Below are 14,464 nucleotides of genomic sequence, written 5' to 3' on the forward strand. Positions count from 1 at the left end.
TTGTGGGAATTCCCACCTAAATGGGATGCTATTTCCCTTCAGCAGGTCAACAAGGTCTTTAAAGTAGGTCCTTACTTGCAAGATGTAACGGGGGATGTCTTTAAAAATCTGTATCTGAGAGTTTCCTATCACCAATGCCTTCTGAAAATGTAGATTTAATATTTTGTCTCTCTCTTCTCTGGATCTTAATGTGATTAGACAATCCCTCGGCTTTTTGCCTTGTCTCCTGCCCAGCCGGAAGGCTGTGGTTATCTCAAAATCTTCTTCTCCTTCCCAGTCCTCCAACCAAAATCCATGAATATTCTCTGTGAGGAATTCCTTAAGGTCGTCCTTTTCTTCCTCAGGGACAAGTCTCAGCTTCAGATTCTTCCCTTTTCTCTCAAGTTCCATCAAGGCCAAGGTTGCATCATGTTCACCCACTTTCCTCTCAATTGGAACAAATTTTCCTTTAAATTCCTCAACCGTACTTTGAGCACTCTCGGCTATCCTCCTCGTTTCTGTATTTTCCTGTATTAATTTATTTATGGAGTCAGTATGGGATGAAATCGTTGTTGTGTTCAGATCTAATCTTGTTGTAAGTTCTGTCAATTTTCTGGAATTTTCTGCCAACTTCTTGGAGTTGTCTGTGGATTGCTTTGTCAATGCCTCTAGAGACTGGTTTATTTTAAGCAGTGCCTGTGTCATAGAATCCATTGATGCTGTTGTTACTCTTTCCTGTGCAGCTGGTAAGCCTGCCGTGGAGGCCCTTTTCTTTTGTGCTTGTGCTTTTGTTCTGGCCCTTGTTGATATTTCCTCCACTGGATTGCTCATAGCCAAGGTCGTTCTCACAGGAAAGGTTTAAGTGGAAAATCCCACTGTTATTTTTTCCAATGGAACAATGTCTCTCTTTCCCTCTAGGGGGAGTAAAATGTATCCCAAAAGTGAAAGTCACAAAGAAGCTTTAAGCATATATCGATACAAATCCAATAGTCCAACACGAACTTTACTTTGTATCAAGGTAAAACAATCTTCTAAATAAGCCAAAACCGTTACTTTTTGTCAAATAGAGTCATTCACATCTGCCGTCCGATTTTGACAGCTCCCTTTTGACAGTTCCCCTTTTCCGGCGATACAACTCTGATCAGGCAGCCCCTACCAGGGGGGTTTAGCGGTGAGGGGGGATGACTTCTCTTAATGTTTTCAGCAGGTTAATAATGTCTCTTTTTTTCTTCTTCCCCCCCCTATTCCTGCCCAAAAGGGGGGGAGGTTACTCTCTGATGTCGGGCTTGTAGTTTTAAAAAGCACTTGTCATATAAAAACAACTTGATTTTTTCGTTGCTTGATTAAACATGCAGTTTCCGGGGGGCAGACTTCCTTGATTTAATGCCTCCCGTTTTCAGCCAAATCCAAGTTTTTAAGTCCCGTTAATAGTTGTTTTGAAGTTCTTACTCACGGGTATCGATGCCAATTGTAGTTTCAGGAAGGAATCGGCGCTCTCCGTTAATGGCGATGCGGCTTCACTCTGGGGGCTGGGTAGCGACTCTCAGCACCGCGCTCACACCCGATGCCGCTCCGGAGCCTTTAAAAAGGCTCTTTCGCAGTACCGGGGGGCGCAAAGGTGCCCACCGAGTCTCCTTGTTCGCAGGCTTCAGCGCCTGCGATTTTAGGGGTCCCCCGCTCGCCGTAGCGGGTCAGACCCGAACTCGCAGAGCAGTCTCGCCTCGGAGCTCGAGGCTAAGACCGCCATTAAAACGCTGGCGCCGACCGGAAGTCCAGTAGCTGGATAATTCTTATTCTTATTCTTATTCTTATTCTTATTATTTATTTGTACCCCGCCCATCTGCCTGCGTTTCCCCAGCCACTCTGGGTGGCTTCCAACAAAGATTAAGAATACATTAAAATGTAACACATTAAAAACTTCCCTGAACAGGGCTGCCTTCAGATGTCTTCTAAAAGTCTGGTAGTTGCTCTTCTCTTTGACATCTGATGGGAGGGCGTTCCACAGGGCGGGTGCCACAACTGAGAAGGCCCTCTGCCTGGTTCCCTGTAGCTTTGCTTCTCACAGGGAGGGAACCGCCAGAAGGCCCTTGGTGCTGGACCTCAGTGTCCAGGCAGAACGATGGAGGTGGAGACACTCCTTCAGGTATACAGGACCGAGGCCGTTTAGGGCTTTCAAGGTCAGCACCAACACTTTGAATTGTGCTCGGAAACGTACTGGGAGCCAATGTCGGTCTTTCAAGACCAGTGTTATATGGTCTCGGCAGCCGCCCCCAGTCGCCAGTCTAGCTGCCGCATTCTGGATTAGTTGTAGTTTCCAGGTCACCTTCAAAGTGACTGATCAAAACCCAAAAGTGCTCACTAATAGTTCCTCCTCATCCTGGGAAAAATTGTCAAGCGGTGTGCCGCAGGGTTCTCTGTCCTGGGCAGTTTGTTCAACGTTTTTCTAAATGACTTGGGCAAAGGAATCGAGGGGACGCTCATCAGATTTGCAGATGACACCAAACTGGGAGCGGTAGCTAACTGTGCAGAGGACAAAATCGGGATTCAAGATTACAGACTGGACACAGACTGGACAACGGGGCACAAGCTAACAAAATGAATTTCAATGGGGACAAATGTCAGGTTAGACACTCTGGACAGCTACCAACAGAATATTAAAATACAATAACCTATTAAACATTAAAAGCTACCCTAAACAGGGCTGCCTTCAGATGTCTTCTAAAAGTCTGGTAATTGTTCTTCTCTTTGACATCTGGTGGGAGGGCGTTCCACAGGGCAGGTGCCACTACCGAGAAGGCCCTCTGCCTGGTTCTCTGTAACCTCACTTCTCGCAGGGAGGGAACCGCCAGAAGGCCCTCAGCGCTGGACCTCAGCGTCCGGGCAGAACGATTGGGGTGGAGACGCTCCTTCAGGTATACTGGACTGAGGCCATTTAGGGCTTTAAAGGTCAGCCCCAAGACTTTGAATTGTGCTTGGAAACATAGTGGGAGCCCAAATATAGGATGGGGGACACCTGGCTTTCTAGCCATACATGTGGAAAGGATCTTGGTGGGCCCCATGAGCTCCAGTGCATCAGTCTTCGCTACTCAGGGCAGTGGTTTGTGACCACAGGCTTTAAGAACCCGTTGAACTTTCAACACTTGGAGTCTTGTGTCCAGTTTTGTTCATCGCAGTTTAACAAAGATCTGGAAACAGAGCCTTAAGAGGAATGGTGGATGGGTGCAACCTTTAAATATCTGGACAGCTGTCACATAGGGAATGGAGCAAGCTCATTTTCTGGTGTTCCAGAGGGCACAGCCCTAATGAATGGATTAATTAAAAAGGAAGAACTTTCTGGTGGCAAGAGCTGTTTGACGGTGGATTGGATAACCTCAGAAGGTGGTGGAATCTCCTTCCTAGGATTACAATGGAAAAGAAATAATTTCATGCATGGCGATGCCAATTCAATCTTTTTGTTCAGATGGCCTGAAAGCTTCGGGGAAAACAAAACTAATTATAACTTGAATGAATCGCAGAAATAGCAGAAGGACCCACAAACCTCGAAACCGGAGCGAAGCGAAGCGCATTCCTCCCGTGTTATGAAAATCCATTTTTGTTTGGAAATATTTTTAGGGCACCTTTCCAGATGAGGCTTGATTGATTCTCTGGGCCTTAAAGTCCACACAGGTCTACGCAACTTATAGTCTACGCAACAGGTCTACGCAAACATGGTAGGCAACCAATGAGGATCTGGGTTGCAACAGTGCCTCTTCCCACTTGTCATTCCCAGAGACTAAGATAACCTGCTTATCGTGTCATCGACCCAGTCTTGTGGAACTCTCTGCCACTGGAGATTCAGCAGGCGCCTTCCACCAGGCCTACACAGGCAATTGAGAACAGATCCTTCCACATTGGTTAATCAACACTTGTTTTTTTTAACTTTCATGGTTGTTATTGTAGGGTCCTGTGTTTTTATTGCAGCAAACCACTTGGATAGATGGTTTTCATGAGACAAGCAGGTGCAAATAATTTCTAATAAATAAATGATTGCTGAATAAACTAGTATCCAGAGGCATTCTGTTTCTAATCCTCTTTTAAAGCCATCGTGGGAGGGAGTTCCATAGGTTAACTATGTGCTGTTTGAAAAAGTCCTATTTTTTCATCCGACCTGAATCTTCCAACATTCCAGTGCATTATAGGGTTATGGGAGGGAGAGGAAAAACTTCTCTCTATCCAGTTTCTCCAAGCATATACTTTTATTGTATCCTCTGTAACATGTATTTTCTCTAAACTAAAATCCAAAAAACAAATGTTGTGAGGTTTCTTCATAGGAGAGTTTCATAGGAGAACAGCCAATCTTCCATTCTAAAACATCTGGCCCACGGAGATCTCTCACTTTGGTCTTGTGACACATAATTATTCTTCCCTCCCCAAAAACCCATATTTTTTTTAAAAGCCAGCCACCCTGACAGCTATTTGGGGGCAACAGGCCCATAACTTGCACTAACTGAATGCATAATATGATCTGACTCAAAACAGGGAAGATGAAGCGATCTGTCCACACAGGAGTTCAAATAGGTCACTGGAGGCAAATCCATGTCCCAGGGAGATCTGTGAGGTGTGGAAAGCAGAGCCAGGTGTTTGGGTTTTTTAAAGTGGGGAGCGTACCCCACACTGAGCATTTCAAGCGATGGCAGGTGGAATTGGTACTGAAAGAGCTCCTACAAAGAAGCTTTCAACTTCGGCCCATCGTCATGGCAACCGGCATCCAATTAGTCCTGCCGGATGGCCGTAAATATCAAAGCAAGCCGGGAAAATGAACACCACTCTTGGCTTAATTACCTGGCTGCCCCATTTCTCGGCTGATGCAAATTTGGATCCACAACTCGACACAGTTCCGAAACATTCACGGGGCTGAAGTCCCTGATTCGAATCTCGCTGCCATCATACTGCATTCCAGGAGCTGCAGTCTCCTATTTGTCATACGGGGATGATAGCACCCGCCTTGCCTAACAGAGTTACGACAAGATGTCATGGGCCAAGAGATTTAAAATAAGAGGAACATGAGCCCAGCAGCATTCTGCCTACCCTGTGAGTCCCACCTCCAACATCAGAGGCGACTGTGGATCGTGGCCCCCAAAAGCCTTCTTCTCCATTAAATTGTCTCATCTTCTTTTAAAGTTCTGGACTCTCCTTCCTTGGAGACTTTTAAGCAAAGGTTGGATGGTCATCTGTCAGGGATGCTTTAGACCAGATAACCCTTGGGGTTCCTTCAGGGGGGGCAACTGGAATAAAATATGGGGGGCAAATAAGCCCTGCCCTGCATAAGCGATCTCATGCCATGGTGCACGGACAATGCCTGTCAACTGTGGAGGGACCCCAAATATTGGGGGGGGGCTGGAGACCTCTACTCCTGCTTCATTGACTATGCAAAAGCCTTTGACTGTGTCGACCACAGCAAACTATGGGAAGTTCTTAAAGAAATGGGAGTGCCTGACAACCTCATATATCTGTTGAGAAATCTCTATGTGGGACAAGAAGCTACAGTTAGAACTGGATATGGAACAACTGATTGGTTCAAAATTGGGAAAGGAGTACGACAAGGCTGTATATTGTCTCCCTGCTTATTTAACTTCTATGCAGAATTCATCATGCGAAAGGCTGGGCTGGATGAATCCCAAGCCGGAATTAAGATTGCCGGAAGAAATATCAACAACCTCAGATATGCAGATTACACAACCTTGATGGCAGAATATGGGCTGAAGCTCAACATCAAAAAAACGAAGATCATGGCCACTGGTCCCATCACCTCCTGGCAAATAGAAGGGGAAGAAATGGAGGCAGTGAGAGATTTTACTTTCTTGGGCTCCATGATCACAGCAGATGGTGACAGCAGTCACGAAATTAAAAGACGCCTGCTTCTTAGGAGAAAAGCAATGACAAACCTAGACAGCATCTTAAAAAGCAGAGACATCACCTTGCCGACAAAGGTCCGTATATTTAAAGTTATGGTTTTCCCAGTAGAGATGTATGGAAGTGAGAGCTGGGCCATCAAGAAGGCTGATCGCCGAAGAATGGATGCTTTTGAATTCTGCTGCTGGAGGAGACTCTTGAGAGTCCCATGGACTGCAAGAAGATGAAACCTATCCATTCTTAAGGAAATCAGCCCTGAGTGCTCACTGGAAGGACAGATCCTGAAGCTGAGGCTCCAAGACTTTGGCCACCTTATGAGAAGAGAAGGCTCCCTGGAAAAGACCCTGATGTTGGGAAAGACGGAGGGCACAAGGAGAAGGGGACGACAGAGGACGAGATGGTGGGACAGTGTTCTCGAAGCTACCAGCATGAGTTTGACCAAACTGCGGGAGGCAGTGGAAGACAGGAGTGCCTGGTGTGCTCTGGTCCAGGGGGTCACGAAGAGTCAGACACGACTAAACAACTAAACAACAACCTATTAACTTTTTCTCCCCCCCTGTACAGACATTTTTAAAAGAACAGGCAAACGCCACAACACTGTTGCTGTACGTAGGTTTTATTTTATTTGTTTTTTTATCTTTTATTTTGGAAATGTGCATTCCGGGTTTTTTTCCCCTTTATATATTTTGGTGGTCCCCAAGAGAGTGGGACCCTAAGCTATTAGCTTATACGTAAATCCGGCACTGGTGGGGATATAAGGAGAGGAGAAGGCTCTGTTTCGGAGCTTCTCTCCAGCATCTCATGAGACAGGGAAGAAATCTCCGGACGTAACTTGATGCTGTCAAGAACATCTGCGCCACCATTTTCCGGGAGAGAATGGGGGCTCTTCTCAGTGACTATCTCGGGGGATCCCCACCAACATTTTGAGCTGTCTGGAGCATTGCAGAGAAGACACTTCACCATTTTTTGTGTGACTGGGAAGCCTTGGAGAATTTGGCAAGTCAGGCAGGCAGGTTAGCTGTCTCTGCTGGAAAGGAGGAATGAGGCTCTTTTGCTGAGGGGAGCCCAGAGGCTGGGAGGGGGAGCATTTCTTTGTGATTTGAGACGGAGCGGGGCCCTGACGCTGAGATGCACAGAGGCTGGAAGGGAGGGACCACCTGACAGCTGGACTTGCTGCTCCCCCCTTGCGATGGCATCAAGCGCCGCTTTGCATCTTGCAGACAAACTCTCTGAAGTTTCAGAGCCGTGGCATCTCATGACTGACAGGCTGGGCTGTGACAGCCTGTCCTCTCTCAAGGCTTCATGTGTGCTTGACTTTCCCCACTCGCCCATTACTAATGCAAGAAAGAAAAAGAAAAAGAGGGGTAGGATAAAAAGGGAGGAATCAGCAGCCACTCTCAAAGTCTCCTGGAGCAATTTTATTGATGGCTGAGATAAGGAACATATGTTTGCAAAAAGATTGAGCTGTTAGGAGGAACAGAATGAGCTTTTCTGTCAGTTCATGGGCCCTCCTCGCCTCCTCAGCGTGGGATGTAATCCACTGGGAGCAGTCAAGTACAACATTCCTTGTTTTGCCAGAGTGGACACGCAAGGGAATGTTCAGTCCAGCCAGTCGAAACTTCCTGTTCCTCCTGGTGACATATACTCGGAGTCCTTAGTGATTTCACACTCTTTGTTATGTACTGAGTTGAATAGGATCCAAAATGCAGCAGTCTGATTGGTCCTAGAACAATAGGATCCAGAATGCAGCAGTCTGATTGGTTCTAGAACATTAGGATCCAGAATGCAGCAGTCTGATTGGTCTGCAGGAGCCACCCAATCCAGCTCCAGGTGGAAGTGAATCCGCAACCTGATTGGCTTACAGGAGAATCCCGGAATTAGCCAATCACGTGGGGCCCATTGTGTAAATAATGTATATAAAGTAGACATTCTGGTGGAACATCCACCAGAATTCACTATTAAACCACAAGTGTTATTCCAATCCTGCTAACGATTTTAACTGTTTACAATGGCTTTTAAGATAAATTATAAATTTCCCCCATTCTTTATTAAAATTTTGGTCTTCCTGATTTCTGATTCTGCCAGTCATTTTATTCATTTTGGCATAATCCATCAACTTGATCTGCCATCCCTCTCTGGTGAGGACTTTATCTTCTTTCCATCTCTGGGCCAATAACATCTGCGCAGCCATGGTCAAGTACATAAATAGTCTTTTCTGTTCTCTTGGGGTTTCGGCACCTAGAATTCCTAAAAGGAAGGCCTCAGGGGTTTTAAGAAAAAGTTATTTTAAACATTTTTTTCAACTCATGATATATCATTTCCTGCCAACCATGGATCTTCAACAGGTTGGACTAGATGACCACGGGGGTCCCTTCCAACTCTATGATTCTATGGCTCTTGTGCATGGGTCGGCAAACTAAGGTCTGCAGACCGGATCAGGCCCAATTGCCTTCTAGATCCGGCCCGCAGACAATCCGGGAATCGCCACTGCGTGATTCGCGAGCGCACATGTTCTTTCCCTCTCCCTCACACGGCGGCTACCTACGGGACTGCCTCTCCCGGTCTGCCCCGCGGAGGACCTTAAGGTCCACAAATAGCAACACCCTAGAGGTCCTGGGCCCTAAGGAAGTTAGATTAGCCTCAACCAGAGGCAGGGCCTTTTCAACACTGGCCCCGGCCTGGTGGAACACTCTGTCTCAAAGATTCTCTTTGACATCTGATGGGAGGGCGTTGCACAGGACGGGCGCCACCACCGAGAAGGCCCTCTGCCTGGTTCCCTGTAACTTGGCTTCTCACAGCAAGGGAACTGCCAGAAGGCCCTCAGAGCTGGACCTCAGTGTCCAGGCTGAACGATGGGGGTGGAGACGCACCTTCATGTCTACTGGGTCTTTGAGGCCGTTTAGGGCTTTAAAGGTCAGCACCAACACTTTGAATTGTGCTCGGAAACGTACTGGGAGCCAATGTAGGTCTCTGGCCCCTCACAAGGTCTGAGGGACAGTGGACCGGCCTCTTGCTGAAAAAGTTTCCTGACCCCAGCTCTTGTGTTTTTTTTCCTGTTCCTTAAAGCATAAGTTCGAGAGGGAGAGGGAGTCCCCTGAGCCTGGTGAACTTTCCTGCCTCCTGTTTGTAAGGACCCGCCAGCAGCCCACTTGGCAGAGTTCCTGCTCTTCTCCCAGGGGCGCAAGGAGAGGGCATTACGCCTCCTGTTTTTATTTCATTCTGAGTCCTGGGCAGGGTGCCAGCCCACGAGGCACCATCAAGCTTGCCGTCTCGCGCTGCTGTTTTATATACAGTACATTTTAATCATTTGGCTGGAGGGCAACAGAAAGGCAATAAAGCCTTTTAAAAAATAAAAACAAAAAACAAACAAACCCGGTGTTGTTTTTTTATTGCTTAGCTGCAATCTTTTACTCACTTTTCCAGGGAAACAGACGTTAATGAAAAGCTATTTTCTTTTCTGGTATCAGGAGAGTACAGCAGATAATTCATTGCTCCCTCTCTCAATGTGTGTCTGTGTGTATTCATCTCCATTCCTCTTCTGCTCTGTACATAACCCTAAATATAAGAACACAAGAGGATTCTGCTGGATTGGACCAAGGGCCCACCTAGTCATAGAATCATAGTATCGGCATGGCAGTGATATGTCAGGTCGAAAGCCTTTAGGTGGCACAATTGCAACCTCCCGCAATGCAGGAATCTTTTTGCCCGGGGTGGGACTCGAACCCAGAACCCCCAAAATCGAGAGTCACATTTGTTGAATGGTTTCTTTAAATGTAAAGGTTCATCATTGTTCCACCTGATGTGTATGTCTTTAAGGGGCCAGAGCAAGATAACGAGACCCAGCTTTACAGCTGTGAAACATAGCAGGTGCTGCTGAGTTGTATTGATGAAGGTGTGTCAGCATTTGGGTGTAGTATATAAGGAGCAGCAAGAGGATTCGAGTGCAAGATCCAGGTTGCCTTCAGGTGAAGATCAGCCCAAACTGCAGATTGTAAATTGGCAGTCAGGGACTGTATGTTGAATTAAGACTGTAGCCAAAGGGCCGCCAAGACTGGCCCCTCCCACTGCCAGGAAAAGGTCCCTCCTCCCCATGGGAACAGTGACACAGGCTTCTGCCAAGCCCAAGTCAGCAATGTTGCTCCCGTAACCTGGGGTGGGGTCCAACAGCCTTTTATCTTTGTCGGGATAACGGCCGGTCCTGATCCCCTGGTGACTCACCTCCCTGTTTTGCCCAAAGGCGAGCACTCCCAGTGCGAGTCCTCAGGTCTCTCCTTCTCTCAGACCTCAGTCTCTGCAGCTTCAGAGACGTCAGTGGGTTACTAGACCCAGGGGCCGCCTCAGCCTCCCCTGACCCAACTGGTAGTGGAGCAGCTGTAAGTGATGGCCCAGCTGGAGGCAACGAGGGAATCCCCACATCTGGAGCCAGGGCAGGCTCAGGCCCCTGACTCGGCCCAGCCGGTGCTTGTTGTAGGGGAACCTGTGCAGACTGGGGCTCTTCAGGATCAGGCCCCAGACTTGGTTGAGGTGATGCCTGAGGCAGAGGATCCAGTCTGGACTGAGACTCCTCTGGTTCCGAGTCCGAGCCCCAGTCCCAGGCCATCCCAAGAATAAGATGAGCTTTCTCCCTCTTCCATGTGACGTCTCTTCAGACATTTGAAGGTGGTGTATTTGTTTTCTCCTGCTCTGGATGGTAAGACTCGAACCCATGGCTTCAAGTTATAAGAAAGGAGGTTCTGACTCAACCTCAGGAAGAACTTCTTTTTTCACTGTTTTTCTATGCTTACATATAGATTTCTGCTGCTGAGGCTTTTTTTATTGTTAAACTTCTTTGAGAGGGATGCTTGAGCTGAGATTCCTGCATTGCAGGGGGTTGGACTAGAGGACCCTCGGGGTCCCTTCCAACACGACAATTCTATGGTTATATAATTCTATTACTGATGGCGGAACCAGATGCCAAGTGGGCGGAGCTCCTGAAAGCTGAACAGCTGAATCTTTCCTGGCGTGATGTTCCACACAGAGACACTAACTGAATCATCTTTGGGTCAATAATTACAAGCTTGCTCTGTGAACAACTGGAATCCTGTCACTTTTTTCCAGACAGCTCTTCTGCAGGGATTGCATTACCTAGGAATGGTAGCGAGGCAGCCGCAGGGGGGGGGGGGGCAGCAGCAAGCGTCAGTGAGTCACCAAAACAATTGCGTGACACTCTGGTTTGTTGCTCCCCCCCCCCCGGGGAGCACCCCGTGAAAAACGTAAGAGAAAGATAAACATAAGAGAAAACAAAGGGAAGTAGGATATGGGATGCAAAGGGGAAAGGACACTTTTAAAAAATAAACCCAAGCTTGCAATGTTGGCATTTGCCGGGGTGGCACAGTGGGTCAAACCACAGAGCCTAGGACTTGCCGATCAGAAAACCGGCGGTTCAAATCCCCGTGACGGGTTGAGCTCCCGTTGCTCGGTCCCTGCTCCTGCCAACCTAGCAGTTCAAAAGCACGTCAAAGTGCAAGTAGATAAATAGGTACCGCTCCAGCGAGAAGTTAAACGGTGTTTCCATGCGCTGCCCTGGTTCACCAGAAGCGGCTTAGTCCTGCTGGCCACATGACCCGGAAGCTGTACGCCGGCTCCCTCTGCCAATAAAGCAAGATGAGCGCTGCAACCCCAGAGCCGGTCACGACTGGACCTAATGGTCAGGGGTCCCTTTACCTTTACTTCACTGCCGTGCTTCCCAACAATGCTATAAGGGGGGGGGCTTCTTGCTAGGTATAAACACATTCACACATTAGACTGAACACAGGTACAGTGGCACCTCTGGATGCGAACGGGATCTGTTCCGGAGCCCTGTTCGCATCCTGAGCAGAACGCAACCTGTGTCTGTGCGTGCATGGGTCGCGATTCACCGCTTCTGCGCATGCGCGTGACGTCATTTTGAGCGTCTGTGCATGTGTGAGCGGCGAAACCCAGAAGTAACCTGTTCCTTTACTTGCTGGTCGCTGTAGAGCACAAGCCGAAAACCCTCAACCTGAAGCATATTTTGTTAGGATATTTCCATTCCACCTTAAAAGGGAGCAGGCTTTGTGAGTCACAGAGTCTGCGTATTTCCTGTTCACAGGATGTTTCTGTTTTGATAGAGCTGTTGTCTCTCTCTCTCTCTGTGCCTGAACACGCAAGCAGGCAGTCATGTTTTTTCTCTGTCCTGACCAACGCTGAATAAAATCCTAAATAATGCTCTCCTGAGTGCGTCTTTCACTGTACGAACTTTGCGATAGAGCGTGCACGAGCTCTGGAATGTGGAAAGCTATTTTCTGGAGCTCGTTTCGCTAATTGCTGATACTGTATCTATGGGAGATCGATGGACGTCCAGAGTCGACGTGGAGGCAGTGATGGCCTTTGTCTCCCTGGCAGTATCCCAACATATTTAACCCGAGGTGTGACTATACTGTCAGACGTGGAGAGTTCTCCTCTCCGTTAAATTCACAGATGAAAATTAATGAGCAGTTGATATATTCATAGTCCTTTTATTACAGCATCATGTTGTGAGAACAAATACACAGCTCTCAGCAAGGAGAGCAGTTAAGTACTCTAAATTCTCCTTCTAGCTTCCGCAGCATTTTAGGCGTCGACAGGAAGTTCCTCCATCCCTCCGACTCCTTTGCTCTCTGATACGTTTGGACCTCCGAGTCTATGATGAGGGGGGCGGTCCCCCACACTCTCAAGGGACATCTCAACTAGCCGCACCCTCCCTTCTGGCTCCCTTGTCTCGTAATTGGGTAACTCCTCCCTAAGCTCTTCAGCTTCTGTACGAGTACATACTTACAGTAGATAATTAAATGAGCAAGTTAAATGAATTTGGATATGCAGAAGATTTGAAAAAATAAGTTTAAGGAACCACAAAAGGAGGGAGAAGGAAGTCAAATTTCGAAATGTTAAATGCATTGTAAAATTAATGAAATGTATAAATTTGGAAAGTATAAATAAAAAACTGTAAAAAAAGGAAATCAATAAGCGTACATTAAAAGAAAACATGCATGCAAAACAAAGAGTGATTGTGCAAAAATACGTTGGGCCAGCTTAATGGAGACAGGCTGCAACTTGGGCTTGTTCTCATTCAGTGAGAAGCAACCAATTTAGAAAAGATTAGTTTGGCGACGCCTTTTAGGAGTCAACGCCTGGGCAGTGGGAAGTTGGTTTTTGCAAACAGGCCAAGGCATCTTCTCGGTGAGGGCCGACTTACACGCTTCGTTCTACCCGGAGGCGTCACATAAAAATCATCGAAAGAGCTCTGAAAGAATCATTAAACTGTCAGGGGTCTTTGTGTTGGAGTCAGACTTTCCATATTTCATGCTTCCAGTTCTTTCTTCCGTACACAACAGAGAGAGTGGGCATCACAAACCAGGGAAGACAGGACAAGCTATAGATCCGTGCTACTCCCAGGATGTGGGTCAGGCAATGGCTTCTTTTTTTTTTAATGGCTTCTCTCTGCAGAGCTCAGTTTGGGACTCCAGATTCACAGCAACCTGTGAGGCAGACAAGGCTTGGTGACAGTCCCTCTCCCAAGTCTACCCACTGAACCACCAAGCTGAGAAGAGATTCGAACCATCCTTTGCCACATGCAAAGCCAATACTTGAGCCACTGCCCTTGGCTGTGTAAAAATAAAAAAATCAGAGATCATCCACTCACAGTTACAGAAAGAAGTAACTGTCGGCATAAACCTGGCAGTGCAAAGTTTGCAGAAGGCATTTAAAGTTTAAAAGAGAAGTCACCTGTTGTTGTCGTTTAGTCATTTAGTCATGTCCGACTCTTCATGACCCCCTGGACCAGAGCACGCCAGGCACTCCTGTCTTCCACTGCCTCCCGCAGTTTGGTCAAACTCATGCTGGTAGCTTCGAGAACACTGTCCCACCATCTCGTCCTCAGTCGTCCCCTTCTCCTTGTGCCCTCCATCTTTCCCAACATCAGGGTCTTTTCCAGGGAGTCTTCTCTTCTCCTGAGGTGGCCAAAGCACCACAATTCAAAAGCATCAATTCTTCAGCATCTAGTGGCAGACAGTTCCACAGGACTGGGCCGACGACACTTAATGCTCAGTTTCAGGTCAGCGGCTTGCAGATGAACTCCGTGATTGAGCTGGGATATAAAGATTTGGCTTGCTCTGGGATTAGGGTCTCCTCAAGTAACTAAGCACCAGCCATCCTCCAGAAATGCACCCACTGGCAAAGTGGAGAGCAACTCCAGAACACTGACTCATGCAGAGGCACAGCAAAAAGACTCCCCCAGGCACGGAAGCCTTGGACTTGCAAGGCGAGTCCATTTTCCAGCTGCTTTATTGCATGCCACGCATGGGCAGTTCCTTAGGGCAGTGTTTCCCAACCTTGTGCCTCCAGCTGTTTTTGGACTACAATTCCCATCATCCCTTGCCACTGGTCTTGCTAGTCAGGGATGATGGGAGTTGTAGTTCAAAAACAGCTGGAGGCCCAAGGTTGGGAAACACTGCCGTAGGGGACACACGACAATGGCTTAGCCCATGGTTTGGGACTGTTTTTCCATGGTCAAATAAGGAGATCCTGAAAAGGTCTTGTGATAAGAATTTTAAGTTCT

This window comes from Podarcis gaigeae, assembly GCF_964106915.1.
Source record: "Podarcis gaigeae genome assembly, chromosome: 1".
Taxonomy (NCBI): Eukaryota; Metazoa; Chordata; class Lepidosauria; order Squamata; family Lacertidae; genus Podarcis; species Podarcis gaigeae.